The sequence below is a fragment of the Schistocerca cancellata genome, chromosome 8 (genome assembly GCF_023864275.1).
Source record: "Schistocerca cancellata isolate TAMUIC-IGC-003103 chromosome 8, iqSchCanc2.1, whole genome shotgun sequence".
Lineage (NCBI taxonomy): Eukaryota > Metazoa > Arthropoda > Insecta > Orthoptera > Acrididae > Schistocerca > Schistocerca cancellata.
Window position 1 is genome coordinate 310,614,240 of NC_064633.1, and position 26,996 is coordinate 310,641,235.

General features: G+C 43.1%; 1 long non-coding RNA gene and 1 pseudogene across 1 annotated transcript in view; one reads left to right on the top strand and one right to left on the bottom strand.

Moving 5' to 3' along the window:
* The window catches only part of LOC126095221 (uncharacterized), a 533,916-nt gene that overhangs the window by 494,902 nt on the left and 12,018 nt on the right, over window positions 1-26,996 (top strand). The window lies entirely within an intron of this gene.
* On the bottom strand, window positions 22,961-23,078 carry LOC126096034 (5S ribosomal RNA; annotated as a pseudogene).

The following is a 26,996-nucleotide window of genomic DNA, read 5'->3' on the forward strand; positions in this document are numbered from 1 at the left end:
TTAATTATGTCCAGCCCAAATCTTGTATTATGTCCGAGACACTCTCTCTTCTCTTAATAATACAAAACGTGCTGTTCTTCTTTGAAATTTCTCGATGTACTTTATTGGACCTATTTGGTAAAGATCCCCCATCGCGTGGGAGTACACCAAAAAAGATCGGACAAGTTTAGTGTAAGCAGTTTCTATAATAGATTTGATGCATCTTCTAGGTTTCCTGCCAATAAAATGCAGTCCTTGGTTCGCCTTCCCCAGAACATTTCTTATGTGTTCTTTCCAATTTGGCCGGCCGGAGTGGCTGTGCGGTTCTAGGCGCTACAATCTGGAAGCGAGCGACCGCTACGGTCGCAGGTTCGAATCCTACCTCGCACATGGATGTGTGTGATGTCCTTAGGTTAGTTAGGTTTAAGTAGTTCTAAGTTCTAGGCGACTGATGACCTCAGAAGTTAAGTCGCATAGTGCTCAGAGCCAGTTGAACCAGCTTTCCAATTTATGTTTTTCGCAATTGTTATTCCTAGGTATTTAGTTGAATGTAAAGCCTTTAATTTTGATTGATTTATCGTCCAACCGTAATTTAACAGATTCATTGTATCACTCATATGGATAACCTCACATTTATCATTTTTTACGGTCAGTTGCCAGTTTTTTCACCGTACAGATATCTTATCTAAATCGTTTGGAATTGATTTCGATCTTCTGATGATTTTACTAAACGATAAACGACAGCATCCTCTGAAAACAACCTAAGACGGTTGCTCAGGCTGTTTCCTAAATTGTTTTTGTAGATAAGGAACAGAAAAGGTTCTGTAACATTACGTTTGGGAACGTCAGAAGTCACTTATGTTTTATTTGAAGACTTTCCGTCACTTATTACGAACTGTGACCTCTGACAGGAAATCACAAATCCAGTCGCATAACTGAGACGATATTCCATAAGCACGCAGTAAGGTTACAAGACGCCTGTGAGGTACGGTGTTTAAAACGTATCGGAAATCTACATTACGGAATCAGTTTGAAATCCCTTGTCAATAGCACTCCTTCGCCGAAATTTCTCGAGAGTGTTATAAAAAAGTGTTCTTAGCAAATATGGAATTTTGACGAAAATAATGTAGTCCAAATTTATAGATATTGTGAAAGCTCATAGAAATGGCTGAAAATGAACTAGCAAAATTGGTTCAAATGGCTCTGAGCACTATGGGACTTAACATCTGAGGTTATCAGTCCCCTAGAACTTAGAACTACTTAAACCTAATTAACCTAAGGACATCACACACATCCATGCCCGAGGCAGGATTCGAACCTGCGACCGTAGCGGTCATGCGGTTCCAGACTGAAGCGCCTAGAACCGCTCGGCCACGCGGCCGGCGAAATAGCAGCTATAAAAATTTATAGCAATGAGTGACAGGTTAGCTTGTGGATCGACCTAATGACTAGTGGTTAATGCCCTACTATGTAAGAGATTTTTCCCCATGTCCAACTTAGCTATGGATCATTCTTCAATCACCACACTATTGACGCAACATATTCTATTATTTGCCCTCTCTAACCCCACTCCTCCCTCATCCTACACAAACAATCGAGAGGAAATGTACAGCGATTCTCTTTCCACTGCAGGTAATGTTCATTTGATTTTCCGGGAGGTGCAAAGTATCTGACGTACCAGTGCAGTATCTTTGAACTAAGTCCTGCATCAAGGGTTGCCGAGTTCTTTGTGGGACGTTCCAGAACTCCCCTTAACATGCCACGAGTGTGAGGCTTTCGTTGCAACCGTGTTCATATCTGATCGTGAAAAAGAGCGCTTGATTTGGGTCTTTCGTAGACACGTTCTTTGAAGATTTCGGTCTACTTGTGGACTCCGGTAATTATGGTACGTAATAGTCCGGGTAGGGACGGGAGAGGGGGGGGGGGGACTGGGGGGACTGCAATTCGTGGCGGTATGCGAATACGTTACGGGTTTAAGTCAGCAGCTCGTAATGCGAATCTAATTAAGGCTTGTATGGATGCCACCGGCATCTCTAAATTGCAAATGAAGCGAGCATCTGTTACCTACATGCAAAAGGCGTGTCGCTTGGAGCTGTAGCCTCCGCAACATTGGCGCTTGGGTAGATTCTCTGCCGCGAGGGTATCGAAGGAAGAGGTATAGTGGAAAGGCACTGGACTCGCATTTTGGAGGACGCAATTCAATACTGTATACAGACATAAGGATTTAGGTTTTTCTCTTGTTTATTTTAACAAAGTGGAGTCCCTCCACACCCGCATTATCATGGTGACCATAAACGTTCTGCAAGATATAGTAATTCGAATGGAGATCACAGGATGGGGGACTGGGATGCTGTCCGTACGTTTCGATAAATTACCCACTAATACGGGTGCATCGGGAGATAGTAGTGACAGAAGAAAACGAAGAAATAGCGCGTTAAGGGCAGCAGGAAGAAGTGCTACGACGAGCTCCTTGCGGAAAAAAAAAACTCTGCGACAGTCCGGATCGATATTAAGGGCATTAGGGGACTTCTTTGCTATCCGCGACAGATCATGCGAGGATAGGTTACGTTAGTAACGGGTACCATGCAACTCGATATCAGTGTCACTGTCATATGTTCGTCATAAAGTGGTCAGTCCGAATCGATTCTGCAGCGCAAAGCCATCTCTGTGTCAGTGGCACAACAGCAGGACCAGGTTCTCTGCAGCGTCATCCCCCTTGGCTGCGTTTCTGGCAGCGGCCGCTCCCCCCCCCCCCCAACTCTCACCTCTCCAGACTTTCCCTAAATCGCTTGAAGCCAGTGCCGGCATGGATTTTTTCCCCGTCCTTTCACAATCCAGGCTAGTGCTGCTCAATTTGTGAAACTCTTTGTCTTGAATAAATCATGCAATTCATTCTGAAATTAATGTAGACCTCTAATTGAAACAAGGTGCAACATCTTTAATGTTCTTGATCTGTCATTCCTGATATGCTATTAATATACTACTAATGATTTTTAGGTTTGCGACTGAATAAACGCAGTTTTTGCTTTACTAGACGCGTTTCGATTCAGTTTATTAGGATGCGAAATACATTCTCATCAGTATACAGCATTTTCAACTTACAAATTCTGCTAGGGTACAAGTAGGTTACAAACAGTTCTGTTCTGTACATACATATATAGGATTCGAATCTGTGACCGTAGCGGTCACGCGGCTCCAGACGGTAGCGATTAGAACCGCACGGTCACTCCGGCCGGCTAACACTTCACAACATAAACAGTTTAACAAGGTGGCAGAGGAGGTATGCAGTTTGTGTCCGCTGCCGAAAATTGTTTAGTGATACAAGCAGAACCACAGTTTAACTAGAAATTCAGCAAGAACACATATATTGTAAGTAGGTTGTTTATGTTTTCTTATTGGCAACGTTACGTAGCGCTCTGTATGAAAATCACTGGCTGTGCTGTGTGCAGTCTGTGGCCAGTTTGCATTGTTGTGAGCCATTGTAGTGTTGGGCAGCTGGATGTGAACAGCGCGTAGCGTTGCGCAGTTGGAGGTGAGCCGCCAGCAGTGGTGGATGTGGGGAGAGAAATGGCGGAGTTTTGAAATTTGTAAGACTGGATGTCATGAACTGCTATGTATATTATGATTTTTCAACACTATTAAGGTAAATACATTGTTTGTTCTCTATCAAAATCTTTCATTTGCTAACTATGCCTATCAGTAGTTAGTGCCCTCAGTAGTTTGAATCTTTTATTTAGCTGGCAGTAGTGGCGCTCGCTGCATTGCAGTAGTTCGAGTAACGAAGATTTTGCGAGGTAAGTGATTTATGAAAGGTATAGGTTAATGTTAGTCAGGGCCATTGTTTTGTAGGGATTATTGAAAGTCAGATTGCGTTGTGCTAAAAATATTGTGTGTCAGTTTAAGCACAGTCATGTATAATTTTTCTAAGGGGACGTTTCATAATATAACAGTACCAACACACAGACTAAGGAATAAAAAAATTATACTGAGCAAGGTGTGTCTTGATAAAAACTGTAACTTACCTGTACAGTAGCAGAATATGTAAGTTGCAAGTGGTGCTTGCAAAGGCAAATGTAAATGCCTTTCAGGCCACAGATGATGCTGTAATAAATTGAAACGATGGAAAACGCGTCTCGCAAAACGAATGTTGCCTTTATTCAATCGCAAGCAAACTGTCATAACATAGAAACCATTAGATCTTTTATACAGCCTGAAGATGCTGCAATATAGAGCGAAATCGGTTACCGAATAATAAATAAAAAGCAAGGTCAGCTCTTGTACATACAATGAAGTAGCTCAAATATATCACAGACTCCAAAGACTTCGTACACAAAATGTTACGGTACAAACTGCATTTCGTGCTCACTCGTTTTCGAACATTACTGTAAATAAAGCATTCTGTGTTATTTCACACTCATAAATTAGCATTCTTTCGCGGGCAGGCGTATCGACATTGCTTAAAGCTTGTGTCGGTTATATTTAGCTAAAATCTCATACTACAAAGCAATACCAAGCCAGAAATATCCGAGAACAGATACGACAATCTTCGTAACACAACTTTTCGAACATGTGTGCTTTGGAGTGAGACGGTGACACATCAGAATAGGAGAGTCAGGAGAAAGTCGCCAGATGTAATCTGTTTAATCGCCACGATTAATATTTGCATGCTGTGTATATCATGGAGGCAAGGAATAGTGGCATGTAACGTTCTGTGTCTGTCCGAGTCATTACAGGAGCTCGATTTCTCATGGAAAAGAATGGCTACAGGAATCGGCCACGCATTTTTCATAAGAACGACACCAGCATTCGTTGTTACCCATTTAAAAAAAAAAAAACATGTAAAATCTTGTTTTGGATGGCCAGCCAATGATTCGAGCCCCTTCCTCACGAGTCCAAGGTATCAACTGCGCTAACTTGCTCAGTTATTTCTTTAAATGGAGTTAAAAGTGAGAAATATCACCGTCTGTTAAAAGGCAGAGGTAGAAGGTGCTTGTTACACTCACTGTCATCGTTGCAAAAAGTGTTTACACCGTCTGATGCAGAGAGAAAGTCGAAATAATTCTCCTCGCTGCATTTTAACAACACTGTCCTGGTTTTCTGTGACGCAGAGAGACAGTGAAATGTAATTTGTGAACAAAAATCCGTTTACTGTATTTAAATTTTTATTGTAGGAAAAGCTCCATCATCAGAGCTTCCAAGTTCCACTTTCTGCTTTTCGTCATGGCCTAGTTAATCAGATGCAACTGTGGAGAGGTTCTCTAGTTATATAAACGGTAAAGTCGTATGAGCGCTAATGAAAAGCAAACAACAGTGCTATGAAATACCTGTATATTGCGAAAATCTGCTTCGCTGGTAATCCTTGATGAAATCCTCTTTGTTGTTTGATTTTCATCATACACATTTCGTCGACTGAAACAATATGTAACGAAACGTATGAAACCACCGAAAGTGAACATCCCATGCGACCACAAACACGGCGGGTGAATACTTCTTTTGGACTCATACACAGTGCTGCAAGTGATCTTCTCTGTTTTGGGATTGTACTACGTTTGTGTTTACGTCTTGTGTTCCTTTTTTTGTCAATTAATTTCACCTGTACCATGTTCCTTTTTTTGTCAATTAATTTCACCTGTACCTACAGATTGGAAAATTGCGCAGGTCGCACCAGTGTTTAAGAAGGGTAGTAGGAGTGCTTCATCGAACTACAGACCTATATCATTGACGTCGGTTTGCAGCAGGGTTTTGGAGCATATACTGTATTCAAACATTATGAATCACCTCGAAGGAAACGATCTATTGATACGTAATCAGCATGATTTCAGAAAAAATCGTTCTTGTGCAACGCAGCTAGCTCTTTATTCGCACGAAGTAATGGCCGCTATCGACAGGGGATCTCAAGTCGATTCCGTATTTCTAGATTTCCGGAAAGCTTTTGACACCGTTCCTCACAAGCGACTTCTAATCAAGCTGCGGGCCTATGGGGTATCGTCTCAGTTGTGCGACTGGATTCGTGATTTCCTGTCAGGAAGGTCGCAGTTCATAGTAATAGACGGCAAATCATCGACTAAAACTGAATTGATGTCAGGTGTTCCCCAGGGAAGCGTCCTGGGACCTTTGCTGTTCCTGATCTATATAAATGACCTGGGTGACAATCTGAGCAGTTCTCTTAGGTTGTTCGCAGATGATGCTGTAATTTACCGTCTAGTAAGGTCATCCGAAGACCAGTATCAGTTGCAAAGCGATTTAGGAAAGATTACTGTATGGTGTGGCAGTAAGCAGTTGACTCTAAATAACGAAAGGTGTGAGGTGATCCACATGAGTTCCAAAAGAAATCCGTTGGAATTCGATTACTCGATAAATAGTACAATTCTCAAGGCTGTCAATTCAACTAAGTACCTGGGTGTTAAAATTACGAACAACTTCAGTTTGAAAGACCACATAGATAATAGTGTGGGGAAGGCGAGCCAAAGGTTGCGTTTCATTGGCAGGACACTTAGAAGATGCAACAAGTCGACTAAAGAGACAGCTTACACTACACTTGTTCGTCCTCTGTTAGAATATTGCTGCGCGGTGTGGGAACCTTACCAGGTGGGATTGACTGAGGACATCGAAAGGATGCATAAAAGGGCAGCTCGTTTTGTATTATCACATAATAGGGGAGAGAGTGTGGCAGATATGATACGCGAGTTGGGATGGAAGTCATTAAAGCAAAGACGTTTTTCGTCGCGGCGAGACCTATTTACGAAATTTCAGTCACCAACTTTCTCTTCCGAATGCGAAAACATTTTGTTGAGCCCAACATACATAAGTAGCAATGATCATTAAAATAAAATAAGAGAAATCAGAGCTCTAACTGAAAAGTTTAGGTGTTCGTTTTTCCCGCGCGCTGTTCGGGAGTGGAATGATAGAGAGTATGATTGTGGTTCGATGAACCCTCTGCCAAGCTCTGTAGATGTAGGCTTCAAAAAATGGTTGAAATTGCTCTAAGCACTATGGGACTTAACCTCTGACGTCATTAGTCCCTTAGACTTAGAACTACTTAAACCTAACTAACCTAAGGACATCACACACAACCATGCCCTAGGCAGGATTCGAACCTGCGACCGTAGCAGCAGCGCGGTTCCAGACTGAAGTGTCTAGAACCGCTCGGCCACAACGGCCGGTCACCTTGACTTCAGCTAAAGGATAATTTTCTCTGTGAATGTCAGAAGAAAGAAGAAGGTGTAGATTTCTTTTTCCCTGCAGTTTTTTCAAAGCGCAGCAAGACGCTTGTTCTTAAATCTTGTTAAAATGAAGGAAATTCTTCCATTCCATTAGTTTTACTGTTTTCATGAATCTATCTAAACACACTAAGCTTCTCCGGTCTTATAAGGGGCAATAAATATTTTATGCATTATCAGTGATTACATTAACACTTCATTCCTCTGTAGTACTTTTCCAACTTACACAGTTGGTTCAATAAGTCCCGGGACTATGTCACAACAAAATACAAAATTACGTTAAAATGTCAAAATTTTAAACGTAGCTGAAGCAGTAACTGTTGAAAATCTTCACGGTAAATGATAACAGCCAAACAATTTCAGGATAAAGATTTATTGAAATCCTTGACCACGGTTTCGGTATATCTAAATATACCTTCATCAGATGCAAAAATACACTAAAATCACGTCCTGCAGTGGAGTTACATAAAACAAGACGTCGACGCCTTTGGCACGATTGTTTTATGTAACTCCACTGCAGGATGTGATTTTAGTGTATATTTAGATATACCGAAACCGTAGTCAAGGATTTCAATAAATCTTCATCCGGCAACTGTTTGACTGTTACCTTTTACCAGGAAGATGATAAATGTACTGAAGGTAAAAAAATCGCAACGCCAACAAAAGTAATTGATGCAGAGCGATAAAAGTTTGGAAAATACATTTGCTTGTGTAAAATATTTAAGTAAATAACATTGCAAGATGGCAGGTTAAGCACAATATGTCGAATCTCCAGACTGGCGTACCAATTTACAGTCAAGGTGCTTGATATAACCACGAGAGAGTACCTGCTGTCAAACGTAATCGCGCCCCAGACCGTAAGTATCGGTCCAGTGTATAAATATCTTGCAGACAGGTTGGTTGCAGGCCTTCAACTGGACTCCTATCTATAAACACTAGGCTATCAATGGCACCGAGGCAGAACCAGCTTTCCCCAGTTCTCCACCCTGGCCTATGGTGAGTTCTCGCTTAACACCACACAAGTTGCAAATGGCGGTGGTTTCGGGTCGGTGGAATGCACGCTACAAGGCGCCTGGCTCGGAGCTCTCGTCGAAGTAGCCCATTTGTAACAGCTCGTCCTGTCACTGTGGTGCCAACTGCTGTTCAGATTGGTGCTGCACATGCAGCACGGTGCACCAGAGCCATACGCCGAACACGGTGGTGTCCCCTATCAGTATTGCCACGTGGCCGTCCAGAGCCCGGTCTTCCTGTGACCGTACATTCTCGTGACCACCGCTGCCACCAATTCATGTACGATGGCTACATTCCTGCCAAGCCTTTCTGCAATATCGCAGAAGGAACGTCCAGACTTTTGTTGCCCCGTTACACGACCTTGTTCAGACTCAGTGACGTGCTGATAATGGCGCCTTCGTCGCCTTAAAGGTGTTAATGATTAATATCAACTTACCACGTTCAATCTCACAGGTAACTAACGCTCACGACCGTTGCAGCGTATATTTAAAGCAGACTTGATCGCATCGTCATAGTGGCGCTGCGCTACTAGCACCACTCTTCAGCGACTGGTGCGAAATAGACTTCATCTTTCACATTCGTTTCGTGTCGTACAACTCCTTGTTGTTGCACTTTTTTTCCATAAGTATAATTTATTTTCGTATTAATTTTCAACAATCGTCCTTTTTCTCGCCACATATTCGCGGCACCAGTCACAGAACCTCTAAAAGAAACCTTGGCAAAATCTTCGACTTGAATGCCGTTCAGAATGTCCGTCACATTTAGGTGGATTGATTTAGAATCCTCAAAATACTTCCACTTGATGACATATAGGATTCTGGTTCAAATGCCTCTGAGCACTATGGGACTTAACATCTGAGGTCATAGGTCCCCTAGAACTTAGAACTACTTATACCTAACTAACGTAAGGACATCACACACACCCATGCCCGAGGCAGTATTCGAACCTGCGACCGTAGCGGTCGCACAGTTCCAGGCCGTAGCGCCTAGAACCGCTCGGCCACCCAGGCCGACATTAGGTTCTGGATAAGAACATGATGAGAATGAAGTCTATAGGGTCCAAGTTTTGCGACAATGGGCTTAGTTCTAGCACTGCTACCCCCTGGCCAAATACTGAGGCACAAGAAAACAATGACAGAGAGTAAAGACGCACCATTATAGAGTCTTGTTATCGAATTATTTTGATGCCTCTTTCTGCAACAATAAGTAGATAAATAAAATAAAAACATAAAACTGTCGTAGTACATGAAATTAAGCCTACATAGTTCTGTATTTGTTCCAGTAATAGTGCCGCATGCTTCGCGTAAGGAAAATAGTGTGTCCCGGTACTTACTGAACGGACTACGTACAGCAAAAATTCCACCGTCAAAATTTAGGAGGTAGTTCAGGGATATTTTGTGAGTATTTGAGTATAATGGACCCGTTGTTTTCCGTTTGCTTGTTACAGAGTAACATAGTTTAGCCCGCCGGTTGGCCGAGCACGAATCCGCCCGGCGGATTTATGTCGAGGTCCGCTGAGTCGGCCAGTCTGTGGATGGTTTTTAGGCGGTTTTCCATCTACCTCGGCAAATGCTGGCTGGTTCCCCTTATTTCGCCTCAGGTACGCTATGTCGGCGACTGCTGCGCAAACAAGTTCTCCACGTACGCGTACACCACCATTACTCTTCCTCGCAAACATAGGAGCTACACTCGTCTGGTGTGAGACGTTCCCTTGGGGGTCCACCGGGGGCCGAACCGCGCAATAAACCTGGGTTCGGTGAGGGGCAGGGGAGGAGTGGACTGCGGTAGTCGTCGTGGGGTTGTGGACCACTGCGGCTGCGGCGGGGACGGAGCCTCTCCGTCGTTTCTAGGTCCCCGGTTCACATACAATACAACATAGTTTAGTTTAATTTCATATCCCCATATATCTTATAATTTATAAACTAAAGGAAATATCGACACAAGAGTTCAAATGTCGACGATGTACGCTTTATATCTTGTTTGCCAACTACTTTATTCCATGCATTTACGAGACTTACTGTTGACGACAATAATGCCGACTTTTCTGTTCGGTCTTAATCTAATATTCACTTTTGCTCGGTTCTGTCTCAGGTTAGTTTCTCCGTTAGTGCTAACTGTATGTTAAGGGGGGGGGGGGTTTCAAAGGGCTCTGAGCACTATGGGACTTAACATCTGTGGTCATCAGTCCCCTAGAACTTAGAACTACTTAAACCTAACTAACCTAAGGACATCACACACATCCATGCCCGAGGCAGGATTCGAACCTGCGACCGTAGCAGTCGCGCGGTTCCGGACTGAGCGCCTAGAACCGCTAGACCACCGCGGCCGGCGACTGTATGTTAACTTTAATACACAGGAGAAGCCTAATTTTACTGATGATGAGATGGAGAACTTGCAGATGCAAAGTACTGTAGGGACGGGTCAGCACAGGTCAATTTGCCGCTCTTCCACCGCATTCAGTGATCCCTTTACATGAAGTGCATAACCGCCAATTCTTCGTTACTAAACCTATCCATACTGCCGTGTATCACTGTTAAAATACGAGTAGAACAAACATGGCCAGAAAAAAATAGATAATTCAATGGCGAGCGATATTATTACGAGCTTTAGGGCAAAGAACTGTTGTCAGCAGCACGAATCGTCAGCGAATGGGACAAGTCTATTTCAAAACAAGACGCACAGCGCATATGATGTAGACTAACGTAGCAGTCGGCCGTAAGCGTGAACAGACGCGAGCTTAAACCATCTGTGACGAGATGAGCTGTGCAGGGGAATAAGCTGTGCTCCACATCTCGCGGTGCTGGCAGTTTACACCCGTGATCTACGCGTCTGCGTAAGCAGAACTAACGCATGGTGACAGGGATCGCCCATCAGTTCTGGTGTCATGGAGTTGTGAACGATTCCTGTGATGGACCAGGATTAGTCTCTTCACTCATTCCATCACATGAGAGAAAAAGCAACTCACGTAGTCCTCGTCGTGGCCTTCAGTCCGACGACTGACTTGATGAGTCTCTCCCTTCTGCTCTGTTCCGTGCTAGCTTCTTCATCTCCGAATAACTACTGCACCCTACATCATTTTTAATGTGCTTGCTGATTCAACTTTTGGTGTCTCCCTCTACGATTTTTACCTCCACACTTCCCTGCAGTACTAAATTCATTGCCGAGCAGTTCTGGGTGCTGCAGTCCGGAATCGCGCTGCTTCTACTGTCGGAGGTTAGAATCCTGCCTCGGGCATGGATATGTGTGATGTCCTTAGGTTAGTTAGGTTTAAGTAGTTCTAAGTCTAAGGGACTGGTAACCTCAGATGTTACGTCCCATAGTGCTTAGCGCCATTTGAACCATTTTTACTAAATTCGTTATCCGTTGATGCCCAGAATGTGTCCTATCAACTGATTCCTTCTTTCAGTCAAGTTGTGCCACATGATTCCTGTCTCTCCAATTTTATTCACTAAGTTCTCAGTAGTTAAGTGATCTGCCCATCTAATGTTCATCATTCTTCTGTAGCACTATATTTCAAAAGCCTTGTTGTCTTCTTGAGTAAACTGTATATTGTCCATGTTTCACTTGCATACATGGCTACACTCCAGACAAATACCTTCAGAAAAGACCTCCTAATACTTGAATCCATTTCATGTTAACAAATTTATTTTCTTCAGAAATACTTTCGTTGTCATTGTCGGTATACGTTTTGTACCCTCCGTACTTCCACCGTCATTAGTTATCTTGCTACCCAAATAGCAAAACTCCTCTACTACTTTTAGTTTCTCGCTTCCTAATATAATTCCCTTAGCACCAACTGATTTAATTCGACTACATCCCATTACTCTTGTTTTACTTTTGTTCGTGTTCGTCTCCTATCCTCTTTTCAAGACACTGTCCATTCCGTTCTACTGCTCTTCCAAATCCATTGCTGTATCTGACAGAATTACAGTGTCTTAACAAACCTCAAAATTTTTGTTACTTCTCGCTAAATTTTAACTCCTTTTACGGATACCTTTACTGCTTGCTCAAAGTACAGATTGATTGACATCCCTTGTCAACCATTGTTTTCACTAACCGGCCGCTGTGACCGAGCGGTTCTAGGCGCTTCAGTCCGGCACCGCGCGCCTGCTACGGTCGCAGGTTCGAATCCTGCCTCGGGCATGGATGTGTGTGATGTCCTTAGGTTAGTTAGGTTTAAGTAGTTCTAAGTCTAGGCGACTGATGATCTCAGATGTTAAGTCCCATAGTGCTTAGAGCCGTTTGAATCATTGCTTCCCTTTCCTTCTCTCAACGGTTACAACTCCGGGCTGGTTTCTGTACAAGTTGTTGAGGTCAGTATTGTCAAAAGCTTTCTCTAAGTACACGAGTCCTAGAAATGTAGGTTTACCGTTCCCTAATCTATCTTCTAAGAGAAGTAGCAACGCTTCGACTTGTGAGTTGGCTTCCACCTGCGCCAACTGACATATTTTAAAATGTTTTACCAGAATGAACATTGCAATCCCAGATTGGTGTTAGGAGCGGCGAACAGATGATGCGGCACGATTGAATTTAGAAAATGTATCTTTCATATAGCGATATGGTAGTCACTCAATGCTGTATTACCGATTTGAAAAAAGTTGGACTTTTTTCCGAATGACTGCATGTTCCGCACATACGATAAGTAACAATGGACATTGCACGTTAGTAATGACATCACTCCAGCGGCGAATCGGTGCCACATCGAGAGTTGCGTCTTCCTTGCTAGAGGTGCTGAAAGTAGAGTTCATAATACAATGAAAAATGAAATAAACATGTCGACTGTCGAATTTATAATAAAAAACATTTCAGAAATCAAATAATTTAGTATATCGTGAGATCACTATATCTACAGCCCAAGATGCTTAATCTAGAAAACTGAAAGCAGAAAGCCAAGTGAGAGCAGCCAGGCTTCTCCTAGCTGCTCTCTAAAAAATTTGAATGCTGTGCCTTCTTGTATTACGCAGGACGTATCATGGAGGTAAAAAAAGAAGGGAGATTGCGCTATAGACTTAAGCTGTACGTTGTATTGAGGACAGAGGGGGCAGTGCCTGCCCAAAACATTAGCAGACTGTCGTTTATGATTGCTTCTCGTTTATTATTTCTGTCGTACGCACTCAATAGCTGCTTTAAGCACTAAAAATTACAGTGCTTACATTAATAACATAGTGTCAGGAAGGCGGTTTCGAATGTTTTTCTGTTCTTGAATGCGTATTTGTCCTAGTAATATTTTTGTTCACATATTTCGAATAGTCAAGGATAGAACAGAAACGAAGCTGGAACTCCGAAACCAATGTTTGTTCGCTTACTGTTACTGCTTCTTGCTCGATGTATTTTCAGCTCTCTTCTCGTAGTACAGCATAGTTAATGTTCACGTTCGCAAAAAAACTTACGTAAGGCCATAAACGTGTGCAATTTGGAAAGAATCAAGGTGAGCTATCGTATCTTCTGCAGTCCAGTAAAGTGAACGATTATCGGAGTGTCAAAGAAATAGAGCTGCATAGTGGTATCCCTCCAAGTAGAATAGAGTTCTTGTTTTATTAAATTGTCAGTGCATTAGTCTCACTGTAGTTCACACGGCTTCTCAGTCCGAAATCTTGCCTATGATGTGTCATTTAGTGTGTGGGCAATAATAGCAATTGACAAGGTAAGAAAAAAGATATAAGTTTTTTAAACATGTCTCAGCATTGTGCAAAGCTATTTGGGATACGGCTACGAAAGTCGACAGATATCCGCATTGGCCACAGGCACATCAGAGTGACGTTACGGGAAAGTATCGCCGGGTGAACCGTGGAGGTATAAATGCGCTGAGCTTAATTGTGGACTATGTAAGATGGCGGATCCCGACTTAAATTTTGTGACGTAATGACAACTCCTTTCCTTTTTAACTTCATCGATAATGCAAATATTAACATCAACTCTTTGGTCGCGAATCTGTACACAAATTTTTACATAAAAAAGTTGTTTCCGAATTGTGGATTAGGGGCTGAGGCACAAATGCTTGATGAGTTTGGTGGTGACGTTCAGGCGCGACGACTAACGGTGCCTTAAGCAACCATACAGTGCCCCTCCCCCTCCCCCACCGCCACTCCCTGATCCTAAAAGTCTCGCCATAGCATCTGCGCTATACCGACAAGATTCGAAATGCTACGCAGATATTTTGTTTGCGCTTAAGACACTAAGGCAAGTCAGGCATTAAATGACACTTTACCTCAGAATACTCATAAAATATCCCAAAATAATTTATGAATTTTTGTTAGCAGATTTTGGCTTAATCTTGTAAACTGAGTAGTCTATCTTTTTCTGTGATTTCTTCCCGTTATAGTTAGCGTCATATCGAGATTATTTAGTCATAAGTAACTTACCTATGTTAATAGCTTAATACAAACGTGGATTATTGCGCGTGTTACGGTATTTGTAGGTAGTTGTGGCCGTCCTGGAACCGCGTTGTTGACAGTACGATCGAGCAAAAACATGAACGACAGAATAAATTCTCCTATAACCAACAGGCCATGTGGACATGCATATCAACAGAGCACTGGCCTGATGCAGTTGCAAGTTCGCCAATTCCTTAAGGTAAGCAGGTGCCGCTGCTACGACAGTCAAAACAGCATTCTTTTGCACTAGTTCTGTTACGTCTCTCCACTGTATACATACACTTACTCACATGACTCCGTGGTGAGGAAAAGAGAAAGTTGTGGAGAAACCCGAAACGTAAAGTGAAGTGTAACGTGCGCTCCAGCGTTGCGACATTTCCAGGGTAAAAGCGCCGACTGTATACGCAGCCTAAAGGCTCGCCATTTCCGGGGCGTAATGTTTCCTCTTCCCGCCGGAACGCGCCGTGCTGCGCGAGATCGCGTCTCCCCAGTGTGCGGATACTGAACGAGGCGCGATAAGAAATGCAAAAGCATTGAGTGAAACTAAGGTCGCCAGCAGCAGCAGAGTGCCACAAGCCCGGCGTGAGCTTCCCAGCCTCCGTACAGAAGCAGCCATCTGGGACGAACTGCAAGCATACCACAGCAAAGCCGGTTTAAGATCAGGCAGGGTCCGAAATAATGGTTCAAATGGCTCTAAGCACTATGGGACTTAACATCTGAGGTCATCAGTCCCCTAGACTTAGAACTACTTAAACCTAACTAACGCCGGCCGGAGTGGCCGTGCGGTTCTAGGCGCTACAATCTGGAGCCAAGCGACCGCTACGGTCGCAGGTTCGAATCCTGCCTCGGGCATGCATGTGTGTGATGTCCTTAGGTTAGTTAGGTTTAATTAGTTCTACGTTCTAGGCGACTGATGACCTCAGAAGTTAAGTCGCATAGTGCTCAGAGCCATTTCTTGAACCTAACTAACCTAAGGACATCACACACATGCATGCCCGAGGCAAGATTCGAACCTGCGACCGCAGCAGCAGCAGCGCGATTCCGGACTGAAGCGCCTAGAACCGCTCGGCCATAGTGGCCGGCGCCGAAATAATAATAATAATAGAAAACATAAATGAAACACTGCGAAAGAGGTGACCGCTGTTTTTTGGACACTTATACAAATTAACAGCAACAGGTTAACCAAACAGATTCTTAAATATCTTTCAGACAAGTCAACAACAGCCTGGATTCAAGAAGTTAGGAAAGATTTGGAAAGAAACAACATAAGTGAAAAAGATGCGACAGAAAGAGAGAGTTTCAAGAGAAAAGTGTCAAAAATGGAAGGATTCCAAGGCAAGAGGGAGAAGAAGACAGGCTGAAAATGGTCCGAGGAGGGACATAGTGAAAAGATGAAAGAATACTGGAGGAAAAAGAAAGAACAACAGAGAAGGAAGCATTGGTGCCTGGTCCTTAGATGACCCAAACGAAGAAAGAAAAAAGAATAATAATAGTAATAATAATGATTTTCTTTGCAGATGACAATCTTGTTTGAAAGACATGGAATGTAAAGTAAGTTATCTATGGCCCGTTCGGTTGGCCGTGCGGTATAACACACGGCTTTCCGGGCGGGAAGGAGCGCCTGGTCCCCGGCACAAATCCGCCCGGCGATTGCTGCGCAAACAAGTTCTCCACGTACGCGTACACCACCATTGCTCTAACACGCAAATATAGGGGTTACACTCATCTGGTGTGAGACGTTCCTTCGGGTGTCCACGGGGGCCCAACCGCACAATAACCCTGGGTTCGGTGTGGGGCGGCGGAGGGGTGAAATAGACTGCGGTAGTCGTCGTGGGTTTGTGGACCACTGCGGCTGCGGCGGGGACGGAGCCTCTCCGTCGTTTCTAGGTCACCGGTTAACATACAATACAATGCAACACATTATCTATATACTGTAAAGTATCGCACCATATATTTTTAAGTGGAAAGGAAAATAATGTACTGGAACTACATGAATTTTTCTGAAGGCTTACGTAGTGACATACATAAGCGGGTATTGTGGCCAGTACCATCGCAGAAGGTTGTTTGTTGTTCTGATTTCCGGACGTATTTTCTAGGCGTCTTGATGCCCTAGTATCTGAAACAATTCCAACAATTCCATGCCGTTTCAGCGGACCGTTTATAATAGACCCTTTCTATTGGGCCAAATAAAACAGAACAGAAGCAGTTATAAATAACGTTATTTAATTAATTCAAAATTACGACAAAGGGACAGAAAGGTGGAGGGTAGCTTTGTATATAAAAGGGTTTAGCAGTCGCTTTTAGCTCTTGTATTACAGGTGTTTTTTTTAAAACTAACTGTTATTATGGTGAACACATTGGCCATCTTCCCCGATCGGACGTCATGTCGGCATTCGTGCTCCACAGAACTGAAATATATAACAAGGAAAAATGTTGGTTAAACAATGATATGGTAAAAAATTATTATTCTCCGCACAAGTGAGGCAACAAGAATAATATAAATGACGTAACTTACATTAGACGACTCAAAAACAAAAACATTTTTACTAAAAAATAACTCGAATAAATTTCCTCTGACAATCTCGCTGATAACAATGGCGATGTATATTAAAAGCACCGACCTATGTAAACAACAGACTGGCGAAGGCACCGCCACATTTGAAGCCAACTGAAAACTTACACACAATGTTTTGCAACGTCATGTTAAGCGATGTAACCGTCTGCTAACACGGAATTATATGGCTTCCTTTGTAGTATCGTGAAACTTGCTGCTGCCAGTCAATGTTTTTTTCTTTTTTTACTGGCCGCACAATGCGTTTCGCTAAATAATTTCCAAATATGAAGTGCATTTTTCTTGCCCCGTGTCATCCAAGCGTGATGTTTGTGATGTACGAGCTACTGCGAAATTCTGTTGACTTTAATGTAAACACACGAATTTCTGTGATTACTGATGTATCTTAACCTGCAGATACTGGCGAATTTCTTTATAGCTCTCACAGTTTACTACAAATTCTATTTGGGTGACTTTTAACGTATTTCAAGCTACAAATGTCTGTCCTACGTATCTATCAAAAAAGTATGTTTATAGGCCGATGTTATCTATGAAGAAAGTAGACGACAGCGTAAATAAATACTTTATCACGTGATTCGAAGGCTTAATTATTGTCTCTGTTGAGGATAATTGCAGATATGGTGCTATAGTTTTTTGTTGTACCGTCGAGTATTTTGTCAGGCTTTCAGCTGTTCTAATGGACGATAGGACTGTCATCTTTCATCTCGTATTGCATTAGCATTTTCGTTTCTCTGGAAAAAGCATTTACCAGAAGCCCATAGATAACTATAACGACTAAGACGCTATTTGTGCCCGCCTTATGTTGGCTACCTATTGTTGTAAGTTGTTGTTTTTCAAAGGAATTCCGTTAAAAAAATGAACACTAGATAAGAGTTTATACACTTGTATAGCCCATATGCCTATTATAGTTATTATTTAAAACGTAATTTTACTTTTAACAAACAGATGTATCGTTGATAAACTAAGAAACACTGATTGCCGGCGTGACCATCAATCCTGATGTAAAGTTTCTCGCTGTTCTCATTTCTACTACTTCTCATTACCTTCGTCTTTCATCGATTTACTCTCAATCCATACTCTGTACTCATTAGACTATTCATTACGTTCAGCAGATCATGTAATTCTTATTCACTTTCACTCAGGATAGCAATGTCATTAGCGAATCGTATCATTGCTATCCTTTCTCCTTGAAATTTAATTCCACTCCTGAACCCCTCTTTTAGTGCCATCATTGCTTCCTCGATGTACACGTTGAACAGTAGGGGCGAAAGGCTACATCCTTGTCTTACACCCTTTTTAATACGAGCACTTCATGCTTGGTTGTCCGCTATTATTATTCCTTCTTGGCTGTTGTACATATTGTATATGACCTGTCCCCCTGTATAGCTTACCCCTACTTTCCTCAGTATTTAACACATATTGCACCATTTTACATTGTCGAACGCTTTTTCCAGGTCGACAAATCCTATGAACGAGTCTTGATTTTTATTTAGTCTTGCTTCCACTATTAACCGCAACGTCAGAATTCCCTCTCTCGTGCCTTTCCTCTCCTAAAATCAAACTGACGTCACCTAGCACATCCTCAATTTTCTTTTACATTCTTCTGTATATTATTCCTGTAAGCAGCTTGGATGCATGAGCTGTTAAGCTGATTGTGCGGCAATTCTTGCACTTGTCAGCTGTTGCCATCTTCGGAAATGCATTTCCGAAAGTCAGATGGTATGTCGGCAGACTCATACATTCTACACACCAACGTGAATAGTCGTTTTGTTGCCACTTACCCCAATGATTTTAGAAATTCTGATGGAATTTTATCTATCCCTTCTGCCTTATTTGATCTTAAGACCTCCATATCTCTCTTAAATTATGATTCTAATACTGGATTCCCTATCTCTTCTAAATCGACTCCTGTTTCTTCCTCTATCACATCAGACTAATCTTCCCCTCTCATAACGGCTTTTGATGTATTCTTTCCACCTGTCCCCTCTCTCCTCTACATTTAACAGTGGAATTCCTGTTGCACTCTTTATGTTATCACCCTTGCTTTTAATGTCACCGAAGGTGTCAAGAACTCAATTAGTGTTTCTTCTCTCTCATTCCTTGTTTCAAGGCCATATTCTCCTGTAACCTTTCCTTCTACTCCTTCCCCTACAACTGCATTCCAGTCTTCCATGACTATTAGATATTCATCTCCCCTTGCGTATTGTATTACCCTTTCAGTATCCTCATACACTCTCTCTAGCTCTTCAACTTGCGACATCGGCATGTATACCTGAACTATCGTTGTCGGTGTTGGTTTGCTGTCGATTCTGATAAGAAGAACCCTATCATTTAACTGTTCACAGTAACACACTCTCCACCCTACCTTCCTATTCATAACGAATCGTACTCCCGTTATACCATTTTCTGCTGCTGTTGATATTCCCCTATACGCATCTGACCAGAAATCCTTGTCTTCTTTTCATTTCACTTCACTAACCTCTACTGTATCTAGATTGAGCCTTTGCATTTCCCTTTTCAGATTTTCTAGTTTCCCTACCATGTTCAAGCTCCTGATATTCCACTCCCCGACTCGTAGAACGTTATCCTTCCGTTGATTATTCAATCTTTATCTCATGGTAACCTCCCCCTTGGCAGTCCCGTCCCAGAGATCCGAATGGGGGAATGTTCCGGAATCTTTTGCCAATAGAGAGATCAACAAGACACTTCTTCAATTACAGGCCACATGTCCTGTACATACACCTTACATGTCTTTAATGCAGTGGTTTCCATTGCCTTCTGCATCCTCATGCAGTTGAGCATTGCTGATTCTTCCGGTTTTAAGAGCAGTTTCCCACCCCTAGGACAAGAGAGTGCCCCGAACCTCTGTCCGTTCCTCCGCCCTCTTTGACAATGCCTTTGGCAGAATGAAGGGATACTTCTTATGGAGCTGGCCGCGGTGGCCGAGCGGTTCTAGGCGCTTCAGTCCGGAACCACGCGACTGCTACGGTCGCAGGTTCGCATCCTGCCTCGGGCATGGATGTGTGTGATGTTCTTAGTTAGGTTTAAGTAGTTCTAAGTTCTAGGAAACTGATGACCTCAGATGTTAAGTCCCATAGTGCTCAGAGCCATTTTTAACCTCTTATGTCGGAAGTCGTCGGTCGCCAATTCTTATTATTAACCAAAATATAAGCAGCGGCGGATTCGAACCCGGGACCGAAGACGCTTTGATTATGAATCAAAGACGCTACCCTTAGACCATGGGTACAAAATCTGCTTACTGTATCATCTGTTGGTTTACCCTTTACGACATTTACCCCCCAAACGTCCCTCCAACACTAAATTCGTAATCCCTTGATGTCTCAGAATGTGGAATACCAAGCTATCCCTTCTTCTAGTCCTGCTTTGTCGCAAAATTCTTCTCTCATCAATTCTATTCACTATTTTCATATTAGTTACGCGATCTACCAATCTAATTTTCAGCATTTTTCTGTAGCACCACATTTCAAAAGCTCTATTCTCTTCTTGTCTAAACTGTTTATCGTCCACGTTTCACTTCCATACATAGCTACTCTCGCACTACCTTCAGAAAAGACTTCCTAACACTTAAATCTATATTCGATGTTAACAAATTTCTCTTCTGCAGAAACGCTTTCTTGCCATTGCCAGTCTACATTATATATCGGCTCTAGGTCGGCCACCACCAGTTATTTTGCTGCCTAAATAGTAGAAATCGCCTACTACTGTCAGAGTCTCGTTTCCTAATATAAACGTCAATAAATTAGTCTGTTACAGTACGTGACAATAGGAACAGTAATATGAGACACGATCCAAGTGAATGACATTTTTCTTTTGCTCATTGCATTGTATTACAACAGTCTCAATTTGGTTTCATATTACTTGCTACAAACATGTACCACTTTCGAAGATGAACGTCTTTACAATGTTCATTCACGAATCCATGTAACTTCCGTTTGAGATGTATACAAGAGCAGCCGATCGGTGCTAGTCACACACGCTTGTGAGTTGTCAGCACTGGAAGACAAACAATAAAATTTTCTGCTCACTCATCTGTTAACCTTGCTGTGGCCGCGCTAAATACCACTCTGTTCGTGACGTAAGCGGCAAACTTTACTTAGCCCACAGCCGGTTTCACCAACGTTCATTAACATTAAGCGTATCTCAAAATATTACTGTGTCTGTAAATGCTTTTGTTGGTTACTGAGCAACAAAAATACAGTCCTAAGAACCTTTTAACGTCAGTTGACGTTTTTGGTTTCGGCTCCTAGTTGCTTGATGCATATTAATACGTATGTTTGAACTTAAATAGTGGCAACTATCTATTCACAAAGGAAACAGAAGAGTTACATGTCTGCACCTGTTGCTGTCCTTCAAAGTAGTCACCAGCGTTGTGTAGAACCCGTTTCGAGCGATGTGGAAGGCGTAGTATAGCGTTAGCAGAGCCTATTATGTTGATGATGCAAATAGAGCGGTCTACTGCCTGTTGAATCTCTGGAACAGTTCTGAAGCGAATGCCACGATGTGGTTCCTTCATCTTCGGAATCAAATCAAAGTCACAACGACTTATGTCCAGGGAGTATGGTGGATGGTACAGTACTTCCCAGTCCCATCGACCGAACACAGCAGCCACAGCTTGCGCTGTATGCACCAGCGCACTGTCAAGCAGAAGGTGTCGCCGCATCTATCGCAGAGCTGGTCGCAGGTGATGCTCCAAAAACGAACAGTAGTACTGTGCGTTGACGGTCTGCCGTGGAAGAACGTAATGCGTTGGGATAACACCATCACAGTCGTACACGAGAATCACCATAACTTTAGACCGCTCCATTCGCACCATCAACAGGACAAGCTCTGCTAACGGTATACTACGCCTTCCACATCGTTGGCAACGGGCTCTACACAAAGCTGGTAACTACTTTGAAAGACAGTACCAGGTGCAAACATGTAACTCTTTTGTGTCGGTTGTGAATAAATAGTAACCACTATTTAAGTTCCAACACTAAAAAACCAGCACTTTCATGTAACTCCACACCACCACATCATATAAGAAGGAGAAGCGCCTCAGAAGCGCTAAGACTTCGCCCACTGCAGAGGGTACAACCCTCCGTTATGTGCGTCTAAAAAAAAAAAAAAAAAAAAAAAAAAAAAAAAAAAAAAAAAAAAAAAAGTTCCAACACTCGTATAATATATAGTTGAGAGCCGCTGGCCGCAGTTTGACGACCACTGATCTGAACCCTATGATCGAAAGTATCCGAACACTCCTATGTCACGAGGGGCGAACCGAACACTATAAAGTGGGTATTGTGTTGTCAGGTACGGTGATACTGCAGCTGGCCCCGTGGATTTCGTCGGAGACCACCTAGAACGGTTGGACATCTCTGCTAACATTTTTCATCACCCTTACATCAGCTGGCTACTGGCACAAATCCGCCATCTGTCCTGCTACCCGCACAGACTGTCACGGAAGGTTAGTTTTCCCTATGGCCTTTGCCGTGGCACTTTCTTCACTCTGCCTTTAAAACGTCTACCCTTCAGTTGCTTTCTGTCCACTATCTCATCGATGGGACCGTATTAGTAGGTGACAGCAACCAGAACTAAACTCCTCCCGAACAGGTCATGAAAGTAAAACGGTACCGACCGGCCGCGGTGTCACCCTCATACAATAGGCGTCACCGGATGCGGATATGGAGCGGCATGTGGTCAGCACACCGCTCTCCCATCCCTATGTCAATTTCCGAGACCGGAGCCGCTACTTCTCAATCAGGTATCTCCTCAGTTTGCCTCGCAAGGACTGAGTGCACCCCGCTTGCCAACAGCGCTCGGCAGACCGGATGGTCACCCATCCAAGTGCTAGCCCAGCCCAACAGCTCTTAACTACGTTGATCTGACGGGAACCGGTGTTACCACTGCGGCAAGGCCGTTGGCTATAGCAACCAGACGTACAGGCAAATCACAGACCAACATCCTGTGACTCCTCGATTAGCATATTAATTCTTTTCTCAGAGGTAGAACTTATTGTGTTGGTCACCACGCTAGTGCGGACTTGGAGGAACTCCACTTCTTCTCTTGTGTTGCCAATCGAGGTGCAGCAACAGCATAATCGGTCGGTCACGAGAGTTCAGTGACATCGAACTTGGACAAGTCATTGGATGTCGCCTGAGTAACAAATCCACCAAGGACATTTCAACCCTTCTAAAATTGAGCAATTTGAATGTTAGTGATACAGTTGCGAGGTGGAAACGCAAAGGAACAACCACAGCTAAAGCAAAACCAAGCAGACAACAAGTATGTAGGAACAGGGATCGTCGAACATTGCGGAGTATGGCTGTAAATAACCACATGAGATCAACGGGAGAAATCACTCGTGAGTTCGGAAGTGCTGCTAATAGTCCAGGTAGGACAGTGGCTGTGCGAGAGGAGTGGACTATAATGGTTGAGCAGTCACAAGCCTCGCCTTTCTGTAGTCATTGATAAGCGCCGCTAGACGTGGTGCAATGAGCGACGGCACATGACAGTGGATGTCTGAAAATGAGTGATGCGGAAAGATGAATCAGGCTGAACCCTGTCGCAAATCCGATGGAAGGTTTTGGGTTTGGTGAATTCGTGGACAGCGGTAGTTGCCATTATGGACTGCGTCAGCCATGACGTGGGCAAAACGTGGTGTTACGCCATGTGCATAACCGTTCCCTTTAAGACTTCAGTGCATTCGCGTCAATCATGTTTCCATGTTCCACGTTCGTAAGGTACGACAAGAATCTTCGTCATTCATATTATACAAACGAATCACTTCATATAACACTTCGTATCCTGTTGGTGTAGTCTACTTTCGTAATTTTCACTGTGCACCTCACAAGAGTGCAGAGGATATTTGTTTAAAAGCAAACAGGGAAGAATGTATCTGTTTCTCCATCACTGAAGTTTCTATTGTAAGTAACAGCACTCTTGTAAGCAATTGGCTACTCCCTCCATGGAATTCTAGATACTGCCACCGTTCTTCCAAATCTCTTACTGAAATTTACGTGTACCAGCTTCAACCCATTTATTAAATAATCCTGCACGTCACTCTTACGACGACTGACATTAAATGGTAATTACGACGACAAATGTTAAGTAGTTAGCACACATGTAGAATTCATCGGAAATGCTAGACAAACAGGCCTCTACGTAGAATTAGTGGAAGCAACGTAAAACGGGGCAGCAAAAACTTTCTCTCTCTCTCTCTCTCTCTCTCTCTCTCTCTCTCTCTAGGGCATTTTCAGAGTACTGTTTTAGCTTTTTCTTGCACCCTTATTACATTTGTTCTCTCAGAATGGGCTCCTTTCCACTAGTCAGGCCGAATTATTCCGGTTTTATTGGGTTTCTCAGCCAGGTCTACTGTACAGTCGCAAAGTTGTCTGCCTAAAAGTTTTTGTATCCGGTATATCTGGCAGTGATATCCCTGCTTCCTTTAGGTCTTATTACTGAACCGATTCGTTTAGTTGTTTTAGTTTTTACTTTACTCCGACGTACATGGACTTCCACAGCTTGTGTAATTAACCTGGTTGGTTCCATGCCTTTAAACTGCCCACGAAAATTATCGTACGATTTTATGCAATTTAATAAATGTCGGCATGCTCAGCAATTTCTTTTCGTGCTCTTAGTCTGTTTATTCTTTTTTCGGTATAATGTGGACCTAATGTTTTTCTGACTACTTTTGTTCTATCTTTATTATCATTCTCTCAGTTTACAGCAATCATTTCAGACCCATAAAGCCGGCCGGAGTGGCTGTGCGGTTCTAGGCGCTACAGTCTGGACCCGGGCGACCGCTACGGTCGCAGGTTCGAATCCTGTCTCAGGCATGGATGTGTGTGATGTCCTTAGGTTAGTTAGGTTTAAGTAGTTCTAAGTTCTAGGGGACTGATGACCTCAGATGTTAAGTCCCATAGTGCTCAGAGCCATTTGAACCATTTTTTTAACCTTAGGTTAGTTAGGTTTAATTAGTTCTAAGTTCTAGGCGACTGATGACCTCAGAAGTTGAGTCGCATAGTGCTCAGAGCCATTTCAGACCCATAAACATACCTTGCTATGATGATTGCGTTTTAATGTCTCAGTTTTGAGTATTTTGAGATGCATTTATTTTACAGCTCTCTTTTGCAAATCTGGAGGTTTCTATCCATTTTGTGGCAAACGAATGGCTTTGCCTGGGTGTTAAAAGTTTGAGAAACTGTCTCGATTTCGCTAGATTCAGTTTTTAAAATTCTGGGTGCCAGGTCGTTGCTAGACTCTTTCTTTCCAAATTATAGCTCGATAGCTACTCCTTCTGCTGTTTCTGTAAGAACTTCTATTGGTTTCTGTACTATTGAATGCCCTGACTTGAACTTCTATTGGTTTCTGTACTGTTGAATGCCCTGACTTAGAATATACAGGTGTTTCACACTTGTACTAACCCGAGGGTATTCTTTGAGAAAAATAAATATATTTTTTCCGCGCTGGTTAGCCGAGTGGTCTGAGGCGCTGCAGTCATGGAGTGTGGGGCTGGTCCCGGCGGAGGTTCGAGTCCTCCCTCGGGCATGGGTGTGTGTGTTTGTCCTGAGGATAATTTAGGTTAAGTAGTATGTAAGGTTGGGGACTGATGGCCTTAGCAGTTAAGTCCCATAAGATTTAAAAAAAAACATTTTTCCTTATTTATTTTTCCCCAAGGAATACGTAGTAGATTAATCCACAATAATGTAACACCCAATATATTATTATTATTATTATTATTATTTTCGATTGTTACCTTTTAAGAGAGCGATTGAACTTGAGCAGTCATGATGTTTTTCTTACTCTTTTGTTCTTCCCAAATTCTCTTCATATACTCGCAGTATTGTCTCTTGCACTCTTCCGACCATTTATCTACTTTTTTCGGCGTGTTTTTGTTTAAGTGTACGTTTCTTTATGATATTTATGAACTCTTCTCAACTGTTTATGTTGTCTTATGTGATTCACAGTTCTTTAATGCCGTCTTCTGTTTGAGTGATCCATTTAGTCTCGTTTTTCACAGTGTTTGCTGTCTCGAAGACTTGCCCTGTGAGACTGTTCTTGATCATCCTCTTGATATGTCCGTTAAATTTCATCCCACTGGTGTCGGTCGTAGTGTAATACACTCCTGGAAATTGAAATAAGAACACCGTGAATTCATTGTCCCAGGAAGGGGAAACTTTATTGACACATTCCTGGGGTCAGATACATCACATGATCACACTGACAGAACCACAGGCACATAGACACAGGCAACAGAGCATGCACAATGTCGGCACTAGTACAGTGTATATCCACCTTTCGCAGCAATGCAGGCTGCTATTCTCCCATGGAGACGATCGTAGAGATGCTGGATGTAGTCCTGTGGAACGGCTTGCCATGCCATTTCCACCTGGCGCCTCAGTTGGACCAGCGTTCGTGCTGGACGTGCAGACCGCGTGAGACGACGCTTCATACAGTCCCAAACATGCTCAATGGGGGACAGATCCGGAGATCTTGCTGGCCAGGGTAGTTGACTTACACCTTCTAGAGCACGTTGGGTGGCACGGGATACATGCGGACGTGCATTGTCCTGTTGGAACAGCAAGTTCCCTTGCCGGTCTAGGAATGGTAGAACTATGGGTTCGATGACGGTTTGGATGTACCGTGCACTATTCAGTGTCCCCTCGACGATCACCAGTGGTGTACGGCCAGTGTAGGAGATCGCTCCCCACACCATGATGCCGGGTGTTGGCCCTGTGTGCCTCGGTCGTATGCAGTCCTGATTGTGGCGCTCACCTGCACGGCGCCAAACACGCATACGACCATCATTGGCACCAAGGCAGAAGCGACTCTCATCGCTGA